Below are 25,671 nucleotides of genomic sequence, written 5' to 3'. Positions count from 1 at the left end.
GCTACCTGTTTTCATAGTGTTCTTGTTTGGTGTGTCTCCTGCTGTAAAAAAACAGCCTTAGAATTGGGAAGAATGCAAGTCGACGGGAAAGTAGTAATTGTCAAAACCAAAGAACAATAGTCCCCCAATAATGCAACAGTCATGAAGTATGGGTTTGATAGTGTAGTTGAAAATTCAACTAGAACGGGGAATGTTAATATTGAAAAAGTTTATCAATGTTAATAATGATAAATTTGCATACAAAAAATGATCGGGTAACGATTTTGCCCTTTGTCAACTCCACGTCAACCCCGACTCAGAAATACGTAGTGAGGCTGGTCCTGAGACTCCGGACCGAGGTCACTGATTGACAGATCACAGGTGGGGAAGCACATAGCCAGCAGACAAATGTGGAACAGGAAATCCCAGATCAAACCTACAGATAGGTCCAGCAACACCACAATGGTCCAGGGAGATTGGCTCCAATAAAGCACATATGACCGGAGGGGTGTGTGCGTTCCCACAACACCATTAAGTCAGATGCCACATAAAGTTAGGAACACTCAGCCAATCAGGACACAGTATGCGCAGTGATCACACATTTCCCAAGCCGGCCATCTGGAGACGTTACCTACTAGAAGCACAGTGTCCATGCATGGTCGAGGCCCACCTGGATTCCTCATCCAAAACATTAATTTATGGCTACAAAGACAGCGGGGTCCGCATTCCTTTCCAGAAAAGGACTGGCAAAACCATTTATTGCATCCGATGAACTGTAAAAAAGTCTGTTAGACCTATTGTAAATTCACACAGTCCTCAGACCCTATTAACTGTTCTCCTGGGTGCACATTTCAATTAAATTAACTGTGCCTGTTTTGCCAGATGTTTTTTCAAGGTATTTCATTTTCAAGCAACAAACTGACACATTAGAAGGAGTGAAATTATACCCATGACTGCAAAGCTGAGATGGGGAAAAAGGGAAAGAAGGATAAAACAAGAGAATCCGGAGAGAAATAAGAAAACAAGGATAGTGATACTAGTGACAGTCTTTTAGATGCATTAATGTCTGAGTGACCACCTCCATAAAATGAGATTGGGACAAAGGGAGGTGGGAGAAAGGTTGCAGGTGCGAATATCAGATTCTCTACTGTACCAGTAAATACAAGCCCTGTTATGTAAGGAATCTCCACTGTGCAGAAGGATCAGAGGGTGATGGGGACTATTACAGTGAATCAAAATGTGATGGGAGGATATTCAGAGACTCGTGTTCCTGGGTCCTCCACTGTCTGTACTGTCCCAGATTCCCAACAGTTCCTGTTATCATTGGACCAGTGGTTTCTATATATAAACCTTGTTCCAGGGGAAATGTGATTAAAATCTCAGCTGTCCCGCTCAACAACAGGCATCAGAAATTACCCCCATGAGTAGGAAGGTAAGAAAATGTGTCCCTTTGAGCCAGAATAATGTATGTTCTCCTTAGGGTACAAGTGCAGACCCAGTAGTACATCAGACTGGATGTGGACCTTTACGGAGGGAGAGGTGTGGCGCAGCGGCCAGGGTGGCTGACTCTGGAGCGCAGGGCTCACAGTTCGATCCCCGGCAGCAGCTCAGCAATATTCGCAAATAGCGTAATCGCAATTTGCGAATTCGCAAAGAAATGTATCAAAAAAACGCAAATTCATGAGATTGGCAATTTTGCCCATGGATTTTACCACCAACTCAAAGCAGGTGGTAACCAGGTGCAACCTATTTAAACAAGCCCACAATGCAACAGGGACTTTCACAATGGCAGCGCTGTATGTGATAGCCAGGGAGATGTGAATTCGAGCTGCAGCACAGAGAAGGGGGCGACAGGACAGGATCTTCAGAGTGCGCATCACTCTGTTCCAGCAGACTGACGAGGAGATCCATGAGAAGTATAGGCTGGATTCAGCTACCATTATGGACTTGATAGATGAGCTAAAACCCTTGCTGGAACACCCAATACACAGGACCCAAACCATTCCAACCCATGTGCAGGTCCTGCGTTCACTGCACTTACTGGCATCAGGAAGTTTCCAAGGGGTGATAGCAGCAGCAGGAGGGGTCTCCCAGAGTTGCCTGTCACGCTTCTTCCATGTATTCCTGGAAGCAATGGTACAGAGGCTACATCATCATATCCAATTCCCCAGCACACAACAGGCATTACAGCCAACAAAACGGGACTTCTACCAGATTGCCCAATTTCCCCACATCATTGGCTGCATAGATGGAAATCATGTAGCCCTCTCACCCCATCAAACAATGAGTATTATACAGGAACCGCAAATCTTATCATTCACTCAACATACAGGTCATCTACAATGCCAAATATATCATCAACGATAGAGTTGCAAAATACCCTGGCAGTACACACGACTCATTTATATTTAGACACAGTGGGATATACAGACGTCTCACTGGTGGCAATTTTGGTGAGGGCTACCTGCTAGGTAAATGCATGTCTAACATACAGTTAAGGTCTGAAGTGGGAGGACAGTGATTGACCTCATGACTTTCATCCTGTAGGAGACAGTGCATATGCTGTGCGAGACTTCATCCTAACACCGTACCTCAATCAAGCCAATGCAAGGGAGCGAAGATATAATTGTGCACAAAATCTATGCGCTGTGTAATTGAGCAGACATTTGGGATATTAAAGAGCCGGTTCCGCTGCCTGCACAAAAGCGGAGGAGCACTACAATACAGCCCAGAGTCCTGCTGCAAGATTGTGGCTACTTGTGCCATACTACACAACATAGCAACGAAAAAAGGCATTCCAGTTGAACTTACTGATACAGATGCATTTGAGGGTGAGGGCCCAGGTCCACGTTGCAGACCAGCAGGTGGTGTTGGGGCAGCTGCCGGACGACATAGCCGTGATGAGATAACACAAAACTATTTCTAGGTGAGTAATGATGACAATGCAAAAGAAGATTTGTGCACAACTGTGTTTTATTATTTCTTTAGCAGCAGGAAAATACCTGTGACACAGCCTGACAGACACTTTATGTGTGTCACAAGATGTCGCACATGTTATGCCCACAGTGCATGGGTGACGGCCAAACACAAGTCCACATGCAATGGGTTGCTTCACCCATTGGCATTCTTTTTTAAAATCTTTTTATTAACAAAGCTCGAGAGACCACATCATACAGTGACAACGTCTTGGGTACTTGAAATGCCATGTACAAATGATCATAAGCAATACATTCTCGGGTCAAGCAGGTTCCCACGTTGCCCTACTTAACAATACTAATCTGCCCCCAACAGCCCTCTGAACATTCTCCAGGGCAGCCATACCTTCTCCCATTTCTTAGCACACCCCCTACTCTTATATACTGTTTCCTCCGCCCTCTGGCACCAATCAAGATCGCGTTTCCATTCCTCAATCTGTGGGGGTGCAGATGCCCCCCAGCCTCTGGCAATGTTGCGCTTTGCCACCCCCACTGCTAGTGCAAGCCATATACTCACATACCTGGACCAATCTGCCTCCCCTCTGATCATTAACCCATTGGCATTCCTCAGTGGTGCCAGTTTATTTTCTGCGGAAACGGCCTGCTGTCGCACGCTCAGGGTGCTGACTGCTCTCTCTTGACTCATCCGGTGTGGTTCCCTGCCTCACACTGCACCGTCTGGTTTCGGGAACTGGTGGGGTGATGCTGCTTCTGCTTGACAGCTCCTCACTATCCCCTGAGCTCCGGAGTCCTGTGCCACCTGTGGTAGCTGTCTGCAGCTGTTCCACGGCATTCGTCACCTGCACCAAGCCTTTGGCCACATCCTGGCTGCACTGGGCCATTTCAACCTACATGCTTACTGAGCGCATGACAGCAGGGACGTGGCAGTAGACAGGCGGTTGACCGCCTTGCTGTAAGTGTCCAGACAGCTGTAGAGACATTGTCTCCCCGTGCGTCTGGCTGCCTGGTCTCTCTTCATCGTGGCACACAGTTCTTTAATTGCGCCCGTCATTTCCCTGATGCCCTCCCTCATGTCACTCAGGTTGTGGTTGACCGAGACCAGCTGCCGGTGTATTGACCGCATTGATTTTGTTTGCAGGCGCTGTACCTTGACCATGCTGCCTTCCAGTCCGGCAAACACCGTGTGATCCTCAACAGCAGCAGCGCTGGTGGTCACCCTTGGCCTGCGTCCCACACGTTTCCTCCCTACGGTGCAGAGTGGGCTGTTCTGGGACCTGTGCTGCACACTGGCCCTGTTCTGGCTGGGCGTCATCCCCTATGGACTGTGGTTCTGCCTCTAACAGTGGGAGTAGAGGCACAATATTACGCTGTCTCCGTGGGACAGGTGTTGTCATTGTGGTTTCCTCGGTGTCCTCTTGCCTGCCTGGTCCTCTGTATTTGCTACCTCCTCAGCTCCTGAACTGTCATCCTGTGTTTCAGTTAGTACTGTAAATGAAAAGGCACATTTTAATTGTGCGTTCTGCTCCACATTATTCACTGAAGAAAGTTTTCTGATTTTGCGTTAGCTAAGTACTGTCTAGCGTATTTTGCCTTTACTGATTTACTTGTACTGATTCTACATTGCTGTGTCTCATGGCTCCACTGTATGATGCATGTGACTACATCTCCCATGATGCATTGCTGGGTGTGCTGGAAAACGTGTACTGGAGTTGCTTTTGTACTTTGTAGTTGGTGCATTCCTGAGTGTGTGATTGAGACGGTAATATGTCAGGGATGATTTGGCATGCATCTTACCTTGTCTGGTGTTGGGAGGGTCGGAGCTGTCGATGTCAGCCACACCACTGACACTCTCTGGCTGAAGGGACTCCACCAACTCCTCGAGGGGCATAGATTCTGTTTCAGTGGAAATTCCCCCACCAGCCTTCTTTGCCTCTGCCAGCCCGGTTGCCACCTTGTCCTTGGACCTGGAGCGCATATCATACCATCGCTTGCGCAGGTCCTCCACAGAGCGCTGGGTCACACCGATGGCATTGACCTTTGTCTGGATGTCCAGCCATATTTTTCGTCACTCTGGCACACGGAGTGATTTTTTGCCAAAGAGCAACTCATGGCTATGTACCATTTCTCCTATGAGCACCTCCTGCTCTCTCTCGCTGAACTCTGGCCAAGTCCTACCAATCTTAAAAAAAACAGCGCTTGACCCTGCCTCCCCTGACAATTTTAGACTTATTTCTAATATCCCACTCTTAGCCAAAGTACTGGAGAAGTGTGTGTAACAGCAGCTGAGCCAACACATCACCAACTTCCACCTTCTAGATGACTTCCAATCCGGTTTCAGGCCTGGGCACAGCATGGAAACCACCATTCTCCACATCGTGGATGATGCCCTTCAAGCCCTTGACCAAGGCAAAACCTGCCTCCTTATCTTCCTTGATCTATCCTCGGCCTTCAACACGGTCAACCATGAAAAACTACTTCAACGCCTCAAACTCAGGATGGGATTGGATGGCTCTGTTCTGGATTGGTTTAGGTCCTTCCTCCATAACCGATCTCAGAGATTCCTAATTAACGGTAACCTGTCTGCCCCTTCTCCGGTCACGGTTGGAGTCCCCCAAGGATCAACCCTGTCCCCTACCCTCTTCAACCTTTACCTCGAACCGCTTGCCGAAGTATTGCAAACTGCAAATGTCTCCTACCATATGTACGCTGACGACACCCAGATCTACATCAAAATCTCCTCCTTCAAGGAGATTCTTTCCCTGAATAAAGGCTTGAAACTTACTGTCCAATGGCTCTCCTCCAATCAACTCAAACTGAACGCAGAGAAGACAGAATTTCTTCTAATTTCCCCACCCAATATAAACCCTGAGACTCAGGTTTGGATTAAGGCCATCACAGCCTTAAACTGCCCTCCAACCAACGTGGACTCTGCCAAATCGCTTGGAATAACCCCGGACTGCAACTTGAGCATGCGGGGCCACATAAATTCGATGGCCAAATCAGCCAGATTCCACCTGAGCTACCTAAGAAAACTGAAACCTTTCCTTGATACTCCCCACCTAAAAATGGCAGTCCAGTCTCTAGTCAGCTCTAGACTTGAATATGGCTGCTCTACCCTCTCGGGTCTACCCAAGATCTCCTTGGCACCCTTAAAAGCCTGCCTCAACGCGGCCGCCAGACTATTAACTGGTTCAAGGACATTTTACCATATTTCTCCTCACCTGAAAGCTCTAAATTGACTTCCTCTACAGGCCAGAATCCAACTCAAGTTGGCATGTATCACGCACAAGGCACTATACTCAAACTCTCCTGCATATCTTGCCCAGAAACTCGTGTTATCCGGAAGAACCAGAAACACACGATCCTCCAGAGACCTCTTGCTCCAACCTGCACGTTTTCGGAAAAAGAATACTTACAATCGGGCCTTTTCTAGGGCCACATCGAGAATATGGAACTCAATCCCACCCGCCATCAGAAGAACCCCTTCTCTGGCTCGCTTCAAAAAGGATGCCAAAACTTTCCTAGTTGGCAAATTCCTTGCCTAATCTTTGCCTCCTACTCACCCAGAGACCTTGCCCTACTTCCGTCAAATGCAGCCCCCTGGAGTACCTTGACACTATCCACCCCAAACCTCCGGGCATCCCTCCATGTACCCAGGGACCTAGATTGTCTTGTAAAATGCAAATGTAAATTTAATTGTTTGTCCTTTATCTCTTGTGTACTCAGACCCCCCTCAAGTATGTTGTATATTATTGCTGATTCCTGTAAAGCACTTTGATACCCTAACGGGTCAAGTTTGCGCTCTATAAAAACTTCAAATAAATAAATAAAAACTTTTCCTTCCAGGCTCCTCCTTATCCTTCTCTTTCTCCTGGGATCCATTTGGAATTGTTAGAGTTGCAGTACACAGTTGTTTGCCTCTTCTCTCAGCCTCTCACACAGCCTCAGGTAATCAGGAACAGCATGGGCAGTCACACTTCCTGGGTGTGATGTCATCAAGCTGCACCTGAATTGCAGATTCTCTATTCTTGCGATTCCTTAATTGCGAATTCGCAATTAAGGAATCGCTATTAGCGGGGTTGCAGACAAATTCTGCGGATTTTTGGGAATCGCAAAATTTTTGCGAGTTTTTATTTACATCGCATTTTGTGATTCTCAAAATGCGATTCGCTAAAAATCGCATTTTGACAATCGCAAACTCCGATTTTCATACATATGCCCCCTAAAGTAAAGGTAGTATCTAAAGCCCCTGAAGTACATCCCAGTATTAATGTCCAGGAACTGGAAGATGTTTTTAACGTTCTTAATATTAGATCGAATGAGAGTGAGAGTATGGAAGTGAGTTAGGGAACTCTGCAGTCCACTTTGAAAGTGAACTTGGTGGATTGAGGGAAAATTTTAAGTTGGAATTGGATGAAATAATTAGTGGTTGTCTTGGATTGGAGCAAATAGAAACGTATGAGCAGAGTTAACTTTTGTTCATGAGTAAGGATGTTACTGGGAGAGCAAGAAAAGACCATGACATATTGTCTGAATTAGCTCAGAAATATGAAGTAGATTTGGAGCAGACAAAGGCTTTACAGAAAAGCCACTGATTCACTTTTATTGATCAAGACATAGAATATATGAGACTACCAGGGATGAAGATGTAAATTTGGGAATTAATTCACAGTATCTGAATTTGGAGAGAATTAGAGAAGTGGAAAGTTAAATGGTCAAAAAGAATGACTCACAAGAGAATGATGAGAGAGCCATCTCCTCCTGGAGGGGGGCATAGGAGCTACAGCTTCCCTTTACGTGAGGTACCTAGTGGAGGTTACATATATGTACCTTGGAGTAGGAGTGTGTAGGAAGGTGGAATCTGACTAATGGTTGCCCCCAACTTTTTGCCTGGTATTTGAGTGGTTTTTGACTAGTCTGGCTGTGATCCTGCTATCCAGGACCCCAGCCTATCTGCTTTCTCCTTAAAACTGTTGTGAGTACCCTAGGTACTAACCAATTGGATGCTGAGAATACCCTGACAGTCCCTTGTAGATGGTATCCTAGGTACCCAGGGCATGGGTCCCTCAGTGGGCCTACCAGGGCTGCAGCACTTATTGTGCCACCCTGGGACAGCCACACAAAATGACACCACCAGACCACTACTGTAGTCTGGGTAAGGTGGTACTAGCACCCCTTACAGGGATATAGGTAGCCTATATCCCACCCCATTACAACACATGTACTCTCATAGGTCACCCCTATAGCAGGCCTTGGTAATCCTACAAGGCAGGGTGCTGAGGTATGTGTGAGGGGGGACCCCTACCTGAGTAGGGCCCCTCTGCAACCTTCGTAAATCATTGCTGGGTTGTTTGTAGTGTAGCCATACCATATACTCTTAACCGCATTATAAGTAAATCGCGACATCGCGATAACTTGAGAATGGCTACACAGAACCATATCGTGTTTGGTGTCAAACATGTAGGAATCCTACCCCCAGTCCAGCCACGGGTATGAGGGTACAATTCCCCCCTGCTAGAGGGGCGATATGGGAAAAGCGGTAGAATTTAGACACCAATTTAAAAGTGCACTAGTATCACAAAATGGCTACTGCCCGCCACCCACTTGACTCTGGCTGGCTGTTGCTGGGGAAAATCCCAGCCTCACCAGATGGACAATAGGGCTCCTGTGGCAGGGAGGTGCTAGCATCTCCCCGGACAGGATTATGTGGATTTGAACAGGGTGGGTGCACCAAATGTCCTTTCAGAGTTGCACGTAGGCAGCTGCAGAGACCTAATTCTGCATACACCGCTTGGAACCGGTTCAGGGGCATCCTGCCCCATGCCCAGGCGGGAAACACACAAAGGGGAGAGGGTGTAGCCACCCTTTCCCGCCTCACCACTGATTGGTGGACACTACTATGGACACTCCCCTAATCTTGGGGATAAAGGTGAATAACGTGGCCCCAGAGCCTCAGATTAATCTTGAACTTTGGATTCTTGAACTTCGACTTGCTGCTGCCCAGCTGACGGAAGAAATCTCCCTTGGGATAAAGAAGTTATCCCCCTGCTTGGCAGGCACCTGAAACACTGCAAGTGACCCGGTTGGAACTTCGCTGCTCCTTCGGACTTCGACAACCTCCAGCTCCCTTGAGGTGGGTTTCCAGCGCATCCCAGAGGCCAGTGAGTGTGCTCAACGAGTTTGGGCACCGTGGACCGTGTGGGTGCCGAGATCCCCAATACCCCAGGACACCGGCCACCTCTTGCGTAGCACACGACCCTGACCAGTGGGGAAGTTGTGCTTTGGCTCATTTTCGAGCCAACCATCTAACAGCAATTGTGCCAAGTATCAGCGCTCTAGTCCACTCCGGTGGCCCGTGGGTGCCCTTTTACGCACTCCAAATTGCCGCCTCCCGCGGTCCCTTGTCACTCGACTTGTGGGCCCTAGCGGAGGTCAATCTTCACAAACGAGAGTTCCCCTGGTTGCTCCAGGCCTGCTCTACAGTCTCCTCGAAGGAGACCTCTCTCAGACCATGCTGGTCTGCACCGTAGCAGTATTTGTTCATCTTGCGTGGGTTGCGGTTGCCAAGGCTTAGTGGATCCAATCCGGACACTAACACCGCAGCGACCCTCATCCGACGTGGGACAGTCGCCCTCCCGAAGCTGGCCTTTCCTTGAAGCCTCCCGGAGTCCGTGGCTGCAGATCCAAGCTACACCACCTTCATCCTGAAGCACCCGACATCGAAGGGCTCTTTGCTTTGAGCCTCCTGGTCACTTGCTGTGACCCAGACTCTGTCCCCTCTGCTTTCAGGTCCTCTTCTTCAATCTTCACATCTTTGATCTTCACGGCATCATCGACGCTTTTGGCTAGCAGGACTTTTGACTCTTTTTCCATTGAAAATCAGCCCGCGACCCGACATCGAAATCGACCTATGCACCCGGCTTCCCTGGGGCAGGTAACAGTGGTACTACGGTACTCTCGAGGTGGTGGGCTATCCAAGAGCTTAACTGTAAAGTTTTAACTTTGTACTCCTGCTACAAGTATTTTTAAATGTTTTATTTCCAACCGCGACATTCTCCATAGGCTTGTATTGAGATCCCGATAGCAGCTTCCCGCACTGCACGCGCCTCCCGTGGGTCCCCTTCCTAATCACTTGGGGTGGATTCTTAAGGGGCAAGCGATCCCGAGTGCCCTAGGCATTGCCTGTAGAATTGTCGTGGTTCTTATACCACTATTTTAGTATATGGTTTGGTCCCACCCTGGGGCCCAATGTTAATAGTGCTATTTATTTGTATCTATCAATGCTTGTGTGATGTATAACTTTGCCTTAGCCTCATAAAGAGACTTGGGGATTCTGTTTAGAATAAACACATATATTTTATATATATACCTGTGTGGAATACTCTTTCATTTGGTCATTCAAGAGGTTATCTATTGTAAAACAATAAGCTTAACACTCCTTCAAGACTTAGCCTGAAGGCTGCTCTCCACAGCTACCACTAGGATAGCTTTCTTTAAAGGTTGTCTTTTAAACTTAACATCATAAGAGTCGAATTGGACTGGTGCAAGGTGGCCACTATAACTAGTGACCAGCATATGCCAGGCCAACTTCTCACATTGGTGTGCAGCGGTTGGATTCAAGCTTGCCATTGTTTTACCAGATAACAAATTGAATTTCTAAAGTGAAAGCCACTAGGTACCAAAGGTACATATAAATTACAAGCTTAGTATACAATAAGTTCTACTGAACTTAGAGTTGTGTGTAGAGGGTTTAGCACACCTTGACTACAACTCAAGAGAGGGTTCAGTAGGCCACACATAGTGTAGGTAGATACAGCAGTACCACTACACTAGACATGTCTTTAAGTTCAGGTGCCCATAAGGCTCTGGAAGGACCCCAGAGGGTCCCAGTCGATAAGTATGACCATCTCTCTTTTGCTGAGCTTAGGGAGATGTGCACCTCTAGGAAACTTAAGACAAACAAAGGTGCCAACACTCAACGCCTCAGGGAAATCCTGCTCATAGCAGATTTTAAGCAGACTTTAGGGTCTGGTGGGGTAGATGAATTGGGTGGGCATCCCCCAGAAGAGGACACCCAAGGGGTGGACTCTGAGGAGGACCAGGAAGAGGAAGATGAACTTGACCTGGATGACCAAGACCATTCAAGACATGGGGATGATGGCCCAAGAGGCACTCTCCCCATCCCTAAAGGGAGAATGGTGGATCCAAACAGAAGGACCAGATCCCCCTCAGAGGGGTCCATCCACTCTGTGAGATCCAAAGGGACCTCTGCCTCTTCTCAGAGAAGAGAATCCTCCCATGAGAGGAAATGCAGACTGATCAAATTTGAGCAGGCTAAGCTACAGCTTAAGAGAGAACAGTTAGCATTGGACAGGGAAGCCCTGGAGCTTCAGAAAGCTTCAAGAAAGTGGGGTCTAGAGACCCCTGGTGGCAGTAATGAAACCCCTAGAGTTAGAGAGAAAGCTCCTGACAATAGGAACCTCCACAAGAGTGTGCCCCCCTATCAGTCAGGGGATGATATCCACAAATGGATCACTGCACTTGAGAGGGCCTGTAAAGTACCAAGGGTCCCAGTAGAGCAGTGGGCAGCAATCCTGTGGCTCTACTTTGCAGACAAAGGTAGAGACAAGCTCCTCTCTGTAAGAGAAGAGGATGCTGATGATTACTATATCTTGAGAGATGCTTTAATAGATGGGGTTGGCTTAACCACTGATCAGTACAGACTTAAGTTCAGAGACACCCAAAAAGCACAGGATCAAGATTGGGTAGACTTTGTGGATTGTGCTACCAAGGCATTGGAAGGTTGGTTAAATGGCAGTAAAGTAAAAGATTATCAAGGATTGTACAATCTCATCATGAGGGAGCAGATTCTTAATAATTGTCAAAATCAACTCTTACACCAGCACCTGTTGGACTCTGATCTGACCTCTTCCCAAGAATTGGGAAAGAAGGCAGACAAATGGGTCAGAACCAGGATCAGGCCCAAGAACCAAGGTGGTGACCAGAAGAAAGATTCTACCAAGCCCAAAGAGAAAGGTGGGGATAATAAAACAGAAAAGTCCTCTCAAGGGCCCCAAAAACCCAGTGCTGGGGGTGGGTCCCAAAATCCTTCCTCTTCTAACAAGAAACCATATTGCCATGTGTGTAAGCAACCTGGCCACTGGAAAACAGATTCCAGTTGTCCAAAGAATGGCAATAAAGAAAATGTTCCTCCCATTGCAGCTCCAACACCTCCTGTTGCTACTAGTAGTAATCCCCCAGGTGGTGGGAGTGCACCCAAAAACTTAGTTGGGCTTTCTTGGGCAACGCAGGTGGACTCTGGCCTAACCAGGTCCCCTGCACAAGCAACTCTAGTCTGTGATGGTGGCATGGGGTTTGCCAACTTTACCATGAGTCCCAGTATCCTGGGCAGGTACAGACAAGAGCCTATGATCAATGGTCAGAGCGCTGTGGCCTACAAGGACACAGGGGCTAGTGTCACCATGGTGACCCAGAGACTAGTGCCCCTAGAACAGCTTTTGCCTGGGTTTAGCTACCAGGTGACCAATATAGATGGAATTAGAAAAGACCATCCCATGGCAGTGGTAACTCTCAGCTGGGGAGGGGTCACTGGCCCAAAGAGAGTGGCAGTGCCCCCAAACTTGCCTGTAGATTGTCTACTGGGGAATGATCTAGAAATCTCAGCCTGGGCTGAGGTAGACCACAAGGCCCATTTGAAAATGGTTGGACTTCCTGAGAGAGTGGATGAGACCTTAAAAGCCTCCCCTCCACCCCAGGAGCAAGTAAAAGGAGTGAAGCCTGAAACTATGGATCACTCCACCCAAACAGAGAGCATAGGGGAAGAGGAACAGTCCTCCCCCCACCAGACCAAGGGTGAGGGTCAAGTTTCTAAGGCAACTGATCCTGCCCCTTGTGAAGTAACTACCCCAGAAGTGGACAGGCCTGGCCTGGCCACCTCTCTGATTGCAGGGGAGCCTTCCAAGGTGGTACCCAGTCTGGAGCAGGTATCCTGCCCCTCTCTACCCTGCCTCAACCAGCCCAGGGCTGCAGAGGTCAGGGAGGTCAGTGGACCCTTAATGGGCCCCTGTCCAGAGGAACCCCCTCATCAGCAGATTAGGGACACCCAGCAGAGTAGTTCTAGCCAGGTGAATATTCCTCTACAAACTGAGGGATCCCCTTACCCCTAGGTATAGGAACCCCTCAAATGGATGTTGTTGGGCACAGGGACACCTGGGGTATAGTTGCCCCAAACCTTCCAGTGCCCTCCACTATTCCAACCAAAGGGACCCAACCCCCAGCTGTAGGCAGCCAGAGGTTGACCCTTAGGGCCAGATATGACACAGTCATGTGCAGAAAGGCTACCATGGTGACCAGTGACCTGAGGAGGTTGAGACCAACCCAAATAGGGCCTCACTTCCAGACTCAGACACCCCACCAGCCCACCTCTGTACCAAAAACCAATACAGGTAATTTCCCTAGACTGTGGAGAAACTCTAGAACCCCTTGGAGTAGGATTTCCCAAGTGGACCATGAGACAGGGAGCAACCATGCTAGTGCAGGTTCTTCCTTATATGGCCACTCAGGAAATAAAGGCTTATCTGGACAAGGTTAGCCTTATCTCCTTTCGTTGGGGGGGGGGGGGGGGTTATGTAGGAAGGTGGAATCTGACTAATGGTTGCCCCCAACCTTTTGCCTGGTATTTGAGTGGTTTTTGACTAGTCTGGCTGGGATCCTGCTATCCAGGACCCCAGCCTATCTGCTTTCTCCTTAAAACTGTTGTGAGTACCCTAAGTACTAACCAATTGGATGCTGAGGATACCCTGACAGTCCCTTGTAGATGGTACCCTAGGTACCCAGGGCATGGGTCCCTCAGTGGGCCTACCAGGGCTGCAGCACTTATTGTGCCACCCTGGGACAGCCATACAAAATGACACCACCAGACCACTACTGTAGTCTGGGTAAGGTGGTACTAGCACCCCTTACAGGGATATAGGTAGCCTATATCCCACCCCATTACAACACATGTACTCTCATAGGTCACCCCTATAGCAGGCCTTGGTAATCCTACAAGGCAGGGTGCTGAGGTATGTGTGAGGGGGGACCCCTACCTGAGTAGGGCCCCTCTGCAACCTTCGTAAATCATTGCTTGGTTGTTTGTAGTGTAGCCATACCATATACTCTTAACCGCATTATAAGTAAATCGCGACATCGCGATAACTTGAGAATGGCTACACAGAACCATATTGTGTTTGGTGTCAAACATGTAGGAATCCTACCCCCAGTCCAGCCACGGGCATGAGGGTACGATTCCCCCCTGCTAGAGGGGCGATATGGGAAAAGCGGTAGAATTTAGACACCAATTTAAAAGTGCACTAGTATCACAAAATGGCTACTGCCCGCCACCCACACGACTCTGGCTGGCTGTTGCTGGGGAAAATCCCAGCCTCGCCAGCTGGACAATAGGGCTCCTGTGGCAGGGAGGTGCTAGCATCTCCCCAGGCAGGATTATGTGGATTGGAACAGGGTGGGTGCACCAAATGTCCTTTCAGAGTTGCACGTAGGCAGCTGCAGAGACCTAATTCTGCATACACCGCATGGAACGGGTTCAGAGGCATCCTGCCCCATGCCCAGGCGGGAAACACACAAAGGGGGGAGGGTGTAGCCACCCTTTCCCGCCTCACCACTGATTGGTGGACACTACTATGGACACTCCCCTAATCTTGGGGATAAAGGTGAATAACGTGGCCCCAGAGCCTCAGATTAATCTTGAACTTTGGATTCTTGAACTTCGACTTGCTGCTGCCCAGCTGACGGAAGAAATCTCCCTTGGGATAAAGGAGTTATCCCCCTGCTTGGCAGGCACCTGAAACACTGCAAGTGACCCGGTTTGAACTTCGCTGCTCCTTCGGACTTCGACGACCTCCAGCTCCCTTGAGGTGGGTTTCCAGCGCATCCCAGAGGCCAGTGAGTGTGCTCAACGAGTTTGGGCACCGTGGACCGCGTGAGTGCCGAGATCCCCAATACCCCAGGACACCGGCCACCTCTTGCGTAGCACACGACCCTGACCAGTGGGGAAGTTGTGCTTTGGCTCATTTTCGAGCCAACCATCTAACAGCAATTGTGCCAAGTATCAGCGCTCTAGTCCACTCCGGTGGCCCGTGGGTGCCCTTTTACGCACTCCAAATTGCCGCCTCCCGCGGTCCTTTGTCACTCGACTTGTGGGCCCTAGCGGAGGTCAATCTTCACAAACGAGAGTTCCCCTGGTTGCTCCAGGCCTGCTCTACAGTCTCCTCGAAGGAAACCTCTCTCAGACCTTGTGGGTCTGCACCGAAGCAGTATTTGTTCATCTTGCGTGGGTTGCGGTTGCCAAGGCTTAGTGGATCCAATCCGGACACTAACACCGCAGCGACCCTCATCCGACGTGGGACAGTCGCCCTCCCGAAGCTGGCCTTCCTTGAAGCCTCCCGGAGTCTGTGGCTGCAGATCCAAGCTACACCACCTTCATCCTGAAGCACCCGACATCGAAGGGCTCTTTGCTTTGAGCCTCCTGGTCACTTGCTGTGACCCAGACTCTGTCCCCTCTGCTTTCAGGTCCTCTTCTTCAATCTTCACATCTTTGATCTTCATGGCATCATCGACGCTTTTGGCTAGCAGGACTTTTGACTCTTTTTCCATTGAAAATCAGCCCGCGACCCGATATCAAAATCGACCTATGCACCCGGCTTCCCTGGGGCAGGTAACAGTGGTACTACGGTACTCTCGAGGTGGTGGGCTATCCAAGAGCTTAACTGTAAAGTTTTAACTTTGTACTCCTGCTAGAAGTATTTTTAAATGTTTGATTTCCAACCGCGACATTCTCCATAGGCTTGTATTGAGATCCCGATAGCAGCTTCCCGCACTGCACGCGCCTCCCGTGGGTCCCCTTCCTAATCACTTGGGGTGGATTCTTAAGGGGCAAGCGATCCTGAGTGCCCTCGGCATTGCCTGTAGAATTGTCGTGGTTCTTATACCACTATTTTAGTATATGGTTTGGTCCCCCCTGGGGCCCAATGTTAATAGTGCTATTTATTTGTATCTATCAATGCTTGTTTGATGTATAACTTTGCCTTAGCCTCATAAAGAGACTTGGGGATTCTGTTTAGAATAAACACATATATTTTATATATATACCTGTGTGGAATACTCTTTCATTTGGTCATTCAAGAGGTTATCTATGGTAAAACAATAAGCTTAACACTCCTTCAAGACTTAGCCTGAAGGCTGCTCTCCACAGCTACCACTAGGATAGCTTTCTTTAAAGGTTGTCTTTTAAACCTAACATCATAAGAGTCGAATTGGACTGGTGCAAGGTGACCACTATAACTAGTGACCAGCATATGCCAGGCCAACTTCTCACAGAGTGATCATATGTCATTTACAAATGAATTCCCAAAATTAAGTGAGAAGCCTGTGGAGTGATACAAGCAGGTTGAGGGGTTTGTGAACTGATTTGAATACCTTGTTTGATATTGTGGTCTCAAGTGATTTGAGGATGGTTTGCAAATTAACCATAGAGTGGCCCGAGAGACAGCCGACAAGAGATCCTGCGACTAATGGTTCTTCAGCTATAGTGATGAGGAAGTATAATCAGGTAATGATGTGGTTGAAGTTTAAAGTGTGACCTTAAAAATATTGACTGGGTCAAGATTAATCGGACGACCTAGGAACCGAAAGTGAGGATTCATGCATATTATGAGAGATTGTTACAAGCATTCAAACAGGATAGTGGACTGAAAACAATGGAGCCTAAAGATATGGGACATTTTATGTCTATTTTTGTGACAAGATTGAGGCCTGAGATTAGTATGATGATTCAACAGCATTTGAATAATAGGCAGAATAAGTTGGTTTATGGGATTTTGCGATATGCTAAATATTTCAACAACTGGACTGAAATGAGCCAGAAAAAGTTGAAGGAGAACATGATGGAGGTACAACTTAAGGCTGCTTAGAGAGGAATTAAAAATCCACCATTTCTAGGCAATGCCCCTCCAATGCAGGGAGTGTATCAACAGTGAGCTCCTGTGATTCAGGGCGGAGGTGGATTTCAGCCACAAGGTAGAGGTCAGGGTGTTCTTATTGATCAGAGTACTGGAACTGATGTATCTACATAGAAGAACATTCATCCATACCACTACTGCAATACGTTGGTGCATTGAAAGTGAGAATGTCGTCTTAATCCTGCAAATCAGGGTCAAAATCCAGGGTTTGTACCACCATAAAACAGTAATTCCATGCAGCAACAGAATGTACCCCGACCTAGATCTCAGAATTTCAGTGTGCCACAAGCCCCAGTGATGCAGGTTCTGCAACCTCTGATGCCACAGCAAGCTTCTAATGTTCCCAGAATTTCTTCAAACCAGATCCTGGATGTGAATAGACCTGCTTTGCAGAGTAAAAATCATTACCAACAATTTCCCATGTTCTAGACAAGTGAAAAGTTTGGCATTGATCAGTCTTCTAGACAGGGCTTGGGAAGGGAGGAAGATTTCACGCTTGGCGCAGTCTTGGAGGTAGACCAGAGTGCAATATTTGTAGATGCTGAGGTAAATGGCTATGGTGTATCATTGTTGGTTGATGCCGAATCTACCCATTCAACTGTGAGTTAAGTTAAAGTTCCAAACCTACCCTTCTCAGAAGGAACTATCCAAGTTGTTGGAGTTGCTAATCAACAAATAAAGAATCCCATTACTGAGGATGTCTCTGTAAAGATAGGAAGTTTTGAGAATAAACATCAATTTGTGGTTTGTGATTCGAGTCCTGTGAGTTTGTTAGAACGAGATTTGTCATGCAAACTGAGTTGCACAATGTACTGTACCCCAAAAGGAATAGAACTACAAACTCATGATGAGGTCATTGCCTTTAAATTGGCAAATTAGAATCTGAATATTGGAATGCATCTGATGATCACAACAGAAGACTTATTGTTAGAGCTTAGAGATTCAGTGAGAACAGATGTTTGGGATTTTTGAGGAAAAGACAATGGACTCATTAAAGGAGTGAAGTCTGTCCGTTTGAAGATAAAGCCGAATGTGCAATATCCCAGAACACTGCAGTATAATTTGACCCATGAAACGATAACTGAAATAACTCTGGGGATTGAGACAATGATTCAACAAGGTATACTGAAGGAGATGATGGGGAGTCCATGTAAATCATCCATTATGGGCCTGCAGAAGCCTAACAGTAAGTTCTGCATAGTGCAGGACCTTCGCAAGATCAATAACATCATGATTCCCTGTTGTCCCATGGTACCGAATCCAGCTGTAATATTGTTTATAATTAGGGCTCCCTGTTTTTCATTTTTACTGACATTTACAGATAAATACAGATAGAAAATTATTTATTTTCCTGTCTGTGTTTATTTTTAAATATAGAACATTTTGGAAAATAGGTTTTCTTTGGATGATTTCTTTTCTACAGTGAATCATGAGTGACAGGTCAGTAGGAGCACAGATTTAGAGGTAGGGGAGATGAAAAAAGACAATACATTTCCCAATTAAGTGCCAATCTACAGTTATTGATGCTATTCTACAATGCAAGTGTTTTCAGATAACGCTATTACACTGTATACTACTGAAACCTTCGGGACATTCAAATGCGAGTATACATTTATCAGTCAAATAAATGTGAAAAAATACACATTGTAGCTTAATTTATATAGTAAACATAAAATAAAAATGGATATATATAGAAAAAATGAGCAAAAAGTAAACATGGATACATAGAGACGTAAATGTCGAAAAAATAAATACCATAAAACCGGGAGCTGTATTTATAATTCCATGTGAGGCTTAGTAGTTTACTGCTATTGATTTGTACCGGGCGTTCTTCTCCATACCCTTGCATGAGGACAGTCAAATCCTCGTTGCATTTAGGCTTGGGATCTGTGTTTTGGCATAGTGCTGCGTCCCACAAGGGTATACAGAGAGCCCCTCCATTTTTAATCAGATCCTTAAGAAGAATTTGTATTCTTTGGTTATGCCCTGAAACTCTGTCCTGGTCCAGTATATTGACAACCTGATGGCTGTGTCAAATACTCGTGAAGCATGCAAAACGGACACTATTGCATTGCTAAACCACTTGGCAGAAAACGGACATAACGAATCCCCGGATAAATTGCAGTACTATTTGAGAGAAGTCCTATAACTAGGTCATCGTATCGAAAAAGGTGTGAGAAGGGTGTCACAAGAGCGAATTTCGGCGATAATGCAAAATAATCTGTTGACACAGAAAGAAGTCAGGATGTTTTTGGGAATGGTGGGCTAATGTCATCAGTAAATACCCAATTTCTCCCTGGAAGCCAAGTGTTTACAAAAGCTGACACACAAGGTTGTGTCGAATTCGGCACCTTAGGACAATGACTGTTTGGTTGCCTTCCTAGAGTTGAGAGAAAGTCTCTGCTGCACCCTGGCAGTAGAAATGCCTGATTACGGTGCGTGGCAAAGCGCCAGCGAAGATGGCCGCTTAGGTGCGAGCTCCGCCGGAGCGACTTCCTAATTTCCCGAACATCCGGCCATAAATCCTTAAGGCAGCACGGCTACGAGATAGGCAGATCCTAGGGACAGTCCGCAGTGCCGGATTCTGTGCTCCGGTGATTTGAGGACCCCTCCGCTACCGAGAGGTGCCTGATGTGTGAGGAGACGCCCGGGAGCAGCGAAGAGGCGGGCAGAGGGTATTGCCGCGAGGTGAGCAGGAAACACCCCGGCGCTGAGGCCTATTGCGGATCCTGCTGTTGGAGACGTGGTGCCCCGCCGGACCTACGCCGGTAACAGACGCGGCGCCTGTGGGTGCCGGGGGCCGGGGCCGGCTCTCGGAGGTGTGGCGCCGCCTTCGTTAATGCGGTGTGCGCGCGCCTGATGCGACGGCCCTGTGGACTTGGATTGGGTGGGCGGCACGCACTAATAGGCCGCCTGAGCGCCAGTACGGCGAAGCAGCCTGATTCTGCGGCCAGTGGGGGGCGCCTGGATGTGGGATGCAGACTGGGCCCCCGGTGCGATCAGCCGGCCCCTAGAGCCTATTACATAACGGACTTGCGGTGATACGGACCGCTGAGTGTCGAGGAGGGACTACGCTGCATGCCCTGGAGAATATACAGGGCCGCGGCGGTGATTGATGTGGGACCGTTCAGCGGGATTTCTGGGCCTTTCCTCCGTAATCCTCTTTGGTTGTGCTCCGACTGGCCGGGACCCCGTGGTCCAGTCTCTAACTGGGACCGTCAGCCCCACCAAGACCTAACTGGAGTGCTACAAGACCAGAGATTGATCCCTGCTGCCCCTGCGCTGGAGGGCCAGGTAAGGAAGGTGCAGAGAGTGTGTGGGGAGGCCTACTGCGAGGTGAGAATCCTGAAATACACCCGGAAGCGACCACGTAGGACCGCCTTCAGATTTGGCTGCACAGGCCATCGTTGAAGAAGGGGACCCAAGAAGAGCGCGACCATCCTCCCTCTCTGGCTGGCCGGAGGGCGTACCGGGTGCAGGTGGCAGACGAGGAAGACCTGGCTGGCACATGACACACCTGCTAATCGGGGTGAGGCCTGCACCTAAGGACAGACGTACCCTCGACCAAGTGACGTTTGGCACCAGGTGGGGGGGGGGGCGCAGCGAAATCAAGGAGAAGTGAACCGACCGGCAGAATAAGATTGCTGCCTGCTTTCGGGACGTTACTGGGCGAGTGGCTTGGGATCACGGCATACCCTGGTAGCCGGCGGCTTTACGAGGACACCCCAACATGAAACCTAAAGGGGTGGCAGCAGCCCAAACGAACAAGCTTGATAAATATGCAGTCCTGAGGTCAACCCCTCAGACCGAGGGGCAACAAGGGAGCAACCAGCACCAGCGGAACCCTCCTTGGCGGCCATTATGACTGCTATACAGACCCTGGGGACTACCCTCGAGACGAAAATCGATAAAATGTCCATTGAAATGAATCTTTTGCGCACTGACCTCAATAAAACATCGGACAAGGCCAGAATTAATGAGACTGATATCATGGAAATTAAGGCCTCCTCCAAGAAACTTGAACAAAGGGTTAACGAGCTTGTCCATCAGCATCGTCAGGTGGCCCTGAAGCTTGAGGATCAGGAAGGGAGGGCCCGGCAGAACAATATCCGCGTGGTGGGTGTTCCAGAAGGTTCGGAAGGGCCTAGCGTGGACCTATTCCTCGAAGACATGATCCTTAACAGCCTGAAACAAAGAGTCTCTCTGCTATGTTCTCCGTTGAAAGGGCGCACCGCGCGCCCATCCCTAAGCCTAAACCCGGAGCCCCGCCCCGAACCATTATCGCGAGAATCCTCAACTATAGGGATCGGGATGCCATTCTGCAGGCCGCCAGACAGAAGGGAGACTTACAGTACGAGAATGCGACGGTCAGGTTCTTTCCTGATTTCAAGCTCAAGGTGCAACCGGAGCGACGATCGTTTGAGGGGGTGAAAGCGGCGTTACGGGTAGGGGCATCAAATGCATGATGTTCTTCCCAGCAAAGCTCAAAGTACTCAATGGCAGCAGATCCCTCTTCTTCACCACGACTTCAGAGGTGCAGGACTGGCTAGACAGAGGAGCTTCACAGCCGTCAGCAAACGATACGGGGGATGACTGGAGAGATACCCGGACCAAGACACCGGTACCCCTAGATGGCAGGTCAGATGCGGACAAATTAAGTCAGCACTCATGGCGATCGAGATCCCGCAGTCCGGACCTGGATGGCACCTAGAGACCTTAGAGACACTGCGCTGGTGGGAGGGTGATGTCCCCAGAAGGATACACACCGAACTGTAATGTATCATTTTCTCTACGATATTGGAGGGAGGGCTTGTCCGGAACGGTGCTAGCAGTGTGGGGGCCGCTTTCTCAGCGCCCGTAGTAGAGTGCCCCTACACGGGAAGAGCCGGAGACATTGCCTGACTTTAAGCACTTGCTCTGTGCGGGCGGTTTGCTCGGCTGCATGAGGCACATCGAGCGACACCATCGATAGAGGAGCGGGAAAGTACTGCAGGGGGCATTGGACTCTTAGTAACGTGCTTGCATATGTTGGAGGAGTTATAATAGACATGGGGAAGGGCGCTCATCGGCTGGAGTTGGTGCTAGCGCACGCCCAACCTATCAGTTCTTATAGGGGAAGGCAGGGACTTTCTCTCTCCTTTCTTGTTTGGGGCGAAAGGTGCTCTGCTAGTTGGGGATGTGGGTAGTTGTAAACCTACATGGCTGGGTAGCAGGGAGGAGAGGGAGGCGGGGGAGCGACAGTTTCATGGTGGTTTGGGGGTGGTTAGTGATGTTCGGAGGAGTGGCGGGGGACTCAGTTGGTCATGTAAGAAATGTCTTGGTGGGGTGGCGCGGTGTTGCAGGCTTTATGGACAACGTATTGACATTGCTTTTGGGAATGGCTATGAGGTGGGATAAAAGTATCAAGGTGCTTAGCTGGAATGTTAATGGGTTGGGAGACAAGCTTAAGAGAAGTATAGTACTTCAATTCCTCAAACGGCCCCTCCCAGATATCGTCCTCTTGCAAGAAACGCACCTAATTGGAAACACGTGCCAAGCACTTAACAGATGGGGGTACAAACTGGCCATACATGCCGGCTTCACATCGGGCTCCCGCGGGGTGGGCATAATGGTGCGCCGTAACTTTCCAATGGTCATTGAACACACAGAAACTGACCCGCTGGGCCGCTATGCTGTGCTCACGGGAAAATGGGCAGGAATCACGCTTAACCTGGTGACGGTGTATATTCCACCTGGTCTCCAGAATCAATCCTATCAGGATCTGGGGGAACTCCTCCTCTCCCTCCCCGAGGGGCAGCTTTTAGTTGGGGGGCACTTCAACGCAGTGGTGTCGGGAGAATTGGATAGACACCCGCCTCGGAACATTGCGTTGGGGCAAATGTGGCTCTCCAATCTTTTGGAGGCGTATGGGCTGGTTGACCTTTGGCGACTGCGCCACCCCACCCAATTGCAGTATACATTCTTCTCGGGACCACACCATACATTTTCCAGGATAGATTATCTCCTTACTCCATTGCAGCACGACACTACGGTTCATGTCAAACACCTGGCAAGGGGTATATCGGACCATTCCCCTTTGTGGACGCATCTAACAATTGGGGAACAAAAAGTAGGATGTGTGGCGCCCATAAACCCTTGGTTCATACGCAACCCTGGGATTAAGAAGGCGATCACTCGTTCGATAGATCACTATTTCAATGACAATGTCGGGACAGCGGATTCTCCAACTACTCTCTGGGAAGCATTTAAGACTGTATTGAGGGGGGAAGCCCTCTCAAAAATTGCCGGACAGCGTAAGGAAAGGGAGGCACAGATGCTTACCATTGAACAAGATCTTCTCGCACTGGAGGGAGAGTCGCAGGAGCATGGGACCCTAGAGGCCCAGCATCAAATGCAGTTGAAAGCAGCTGAGCCACGGAGGCTGCTAAAAACCTAGCTAGAGACAGAGGAGGCCGACTCTACGACCAAGGGGACAAAGCGGGTAAATTAATCGCCTGGTTAGACAAAAAGCAGATGACGCAGAGGGTGGTGGGAATCAATCAATCAATCATGTAATTTGTAAGGTGCACTACATACCCGTAAGGGTTTCAAGGCGCTGGGGGGGGGGGGGGTGTTTCTGTAGCTACTGGTCAGAGAGCCAGGTCTTGAGTTGTCTCCTGAAAGTCAGCAGGTCTTCGGTTTGTCGTAGGTAGAGGGGGAGGGTGTTCCAGGTCCTGGCGGTGCGGTGGGTGAAGGACCTGCCTCCGGAAGTTGTTCTACGGATTCGCGGGACCGTGGCCAGGGCGTGGTCAGCAGAGCGGAGTTTCCTGTTGGGTACGTAGAAGGAGAGTCGACTGTTGAGATAGGCTGATCCGGTCTTGAGGAGTGCCTTGTGTGCGTGGATCAGGAGCTTGAAGGAGATTCTCCTGTCGACGAGGAGCCAGTGCAGGTCCCTCAGGTGGGGATTGATGTGGTCTCGGCGCGGGACGTCGAGGATCAGGCGTGCAGAGGCGTTCTGGATTCTCTGCAGTCTGTTGATGAGCTTGAACGAGGCTCCAGCGTAGAGGGCGTTTCCGTAGTCGAGTCTGCTGCTGACTAGGGCCTGGGTGACTGTTTTCCTCGTGGTTGACGTGATCCATCTGTAGATCTTGCGGAGCATGCGGAGGGTGTTGAAGCAGGTGGAGGAGACTGCGTTGACTTGTTTGGTCATGGTGAGTTTTGAGTCAAGGATGATTTCCAGGTTGCGTGCCTGGTCGGTGGGGGCCGGGGGGTCCCCAGTGATACGGGCCACCATGAGTCGTCCCATGTTGAGGGGTTGGACCCGAGGATGAGGATCTCTGTCTTTTCTGAGTTCAGCTTAAGTCGGCTTTCCTTCATCCATTCAGCGATTGACTTCATTCCCTGGTGGAGATTGGATTTGGCGGTGAGAGGGTCCTTGGTGAGGGAGAGGATCAGCTGCGTGTCGTCGGCGCAGGAGATTATGTTGAGGTCGTGCTGTCGGGCGATGTGTGCTAGTGGTGCCATGTAGACGTTGAACAGCGTCGGGCTGAGGGAAGATCCTTGAGGGACGCCGCAGATGATCTCGGAGGCTTTGGACTGGATCGGGGGAGGCGGACTCTGAGTTCTGCCGGAGAGGAAGGAGGTGGTCCAGTCCAAGGCCTTCTCCCGGATCCCTGCGTCTTGGAGTCGCGTGCGTAGTGTGCGGTGGCAGACAGTGTCGAAGGCGGCGGAGAGATCCAGGAGGATGAGGGCCGCCGTCTCGCCGTTGTCTAGAAGGATCCTGATGTCGTCTGTGGCGGCGATGAGGGCGGTCTCGGTGCTGTGGTTGCTTTGGAATCCTGATTGGGAGGGTCCAGGATGTTGTTGTCTTCGAGGTGACGGGTGAGCTGGGTGTTAACTATCTTCTCGATTACTGCCGGCGGCAGATCCTTCTCCCCACCATCCTACGACAGACCCAGGAACTGCTGGCCTTCAGAAGGCTCCTCAAGACCTGGCTCTTCGACCATTAGCACCCCCCCCCCCAGCACCTTGAGACCCCCACGGGTATGTAGCGCGCTTTACAAATGCAGTGATTGATTGATTGACCTTTGCTGGGAACGGAAGCAGGGAGATGGGTCGGAAGTTCTTGAGGTTGCTCGGGTCCGCCTTGGGTTTCTTCAGTAGGGCGTTGATCTCTGTGTGCTTCCAGTTCTCAGGGAAGGTGGCGGTCTCGAAGGAGAGGTTGATGATTTTGTGCAGGTGGGGCGTGATGGAATTGCTGGCTTTGTTGAAGATGTGGTGTGGGAGAGGGTCGGACGGGGATCCGGAGTGGATTGTGCCCATGGTCTTGATTGTGTCCTCGATGCTCACGTTGGCCCAGGTTGTCAGGGTGTCGTGGGTGGTGGGGTGCGGTGGGTCTGGTGCGGTGAGGTCTGCAGGGGTCGTCCGGGGTTTGAAACTGTCATGGATGTCGGTGATTTTCCGGTGAAAGAAGGTGGTGAGGGAGTTGCACAGGGCTTGCGATGGTGGGATGTCGTTGGTGCTGGAGCTAGAGTTGGAGAGTTCCTTCACGATGGTGAAGAGCTCCTTGCTGTTGTGTGTGTTGTTGTCAAGGCGGTCTGTGAAGGAGTTTCTTTTGGCGGTCCTGATGAGGTGGTGGTGGTTGCGGATGGCGTCTTTGTGGGCAGCGCGGCTGTCTGGCGTCTTGTCGCTGTGTCATATGTTCTCCAATTTCCGGCAGGTGCGCTTTGAGTAGAGGA

General features: G+C 49.4%; 2 protein-coding genes across 12 annotated transcripts in view; one reads left to right on the top strand and one right to left on the bottom strand.

The window, feature by feature from the left end:
* LOC146785406 (uncharacterized) overlaps window positions 1-25,671 on the bottom strand; it is a 2,064,968-nt gene that overhangs the window by 879,012 nt on the left and 1,160,285 nt on the right. The window lies entirely within an intron of this gene.
* Window positions 1-25,671, top strand: part of LOC146785408 (uncharacterized) — a 787,621-nt gene that overhangs the window by 91,737 nt on the left and 670,213 nt on the right. For 3 of the 11 annotated variants that reach the window (XR_014970641.1, XR_014970640.1, XR_014970637.1), the window contains exons 3-4: window positions 2,527-2,905; window positions 4,054-6,760. The exons of 7 other annotated variants lie outside the window; for them this stretch is intronic. The gene's annotated coding sequence lies outside the window, so the exon portion shown is untranslated. Of the gene's footprint in view, window positions 1-2,526; window positions 2,906-4,053; window positions 6,761-25,671 lie in introns of those variants that run through there. One more of the 11 variants, XR_014970642.1, reaches the window with a different exon arrangement.

Source organism: Triturus cristatus, chromosome 11 (assembly GCF_964204655.1).
Source record: "Triturus cristatus chromosome 11, aTriCri1.1, whole genome shotgun sequence".
In the NCBI taxonomy this organism is placed as follows: Eukaryota; Metazoa; Chordata; class Amphibia; order Caudata; family Salamandridae; genus Triturus; species Triturus cristatus.
This window is presented reverse-complemented; position numbering and strand designations above follow the sequence as displayed.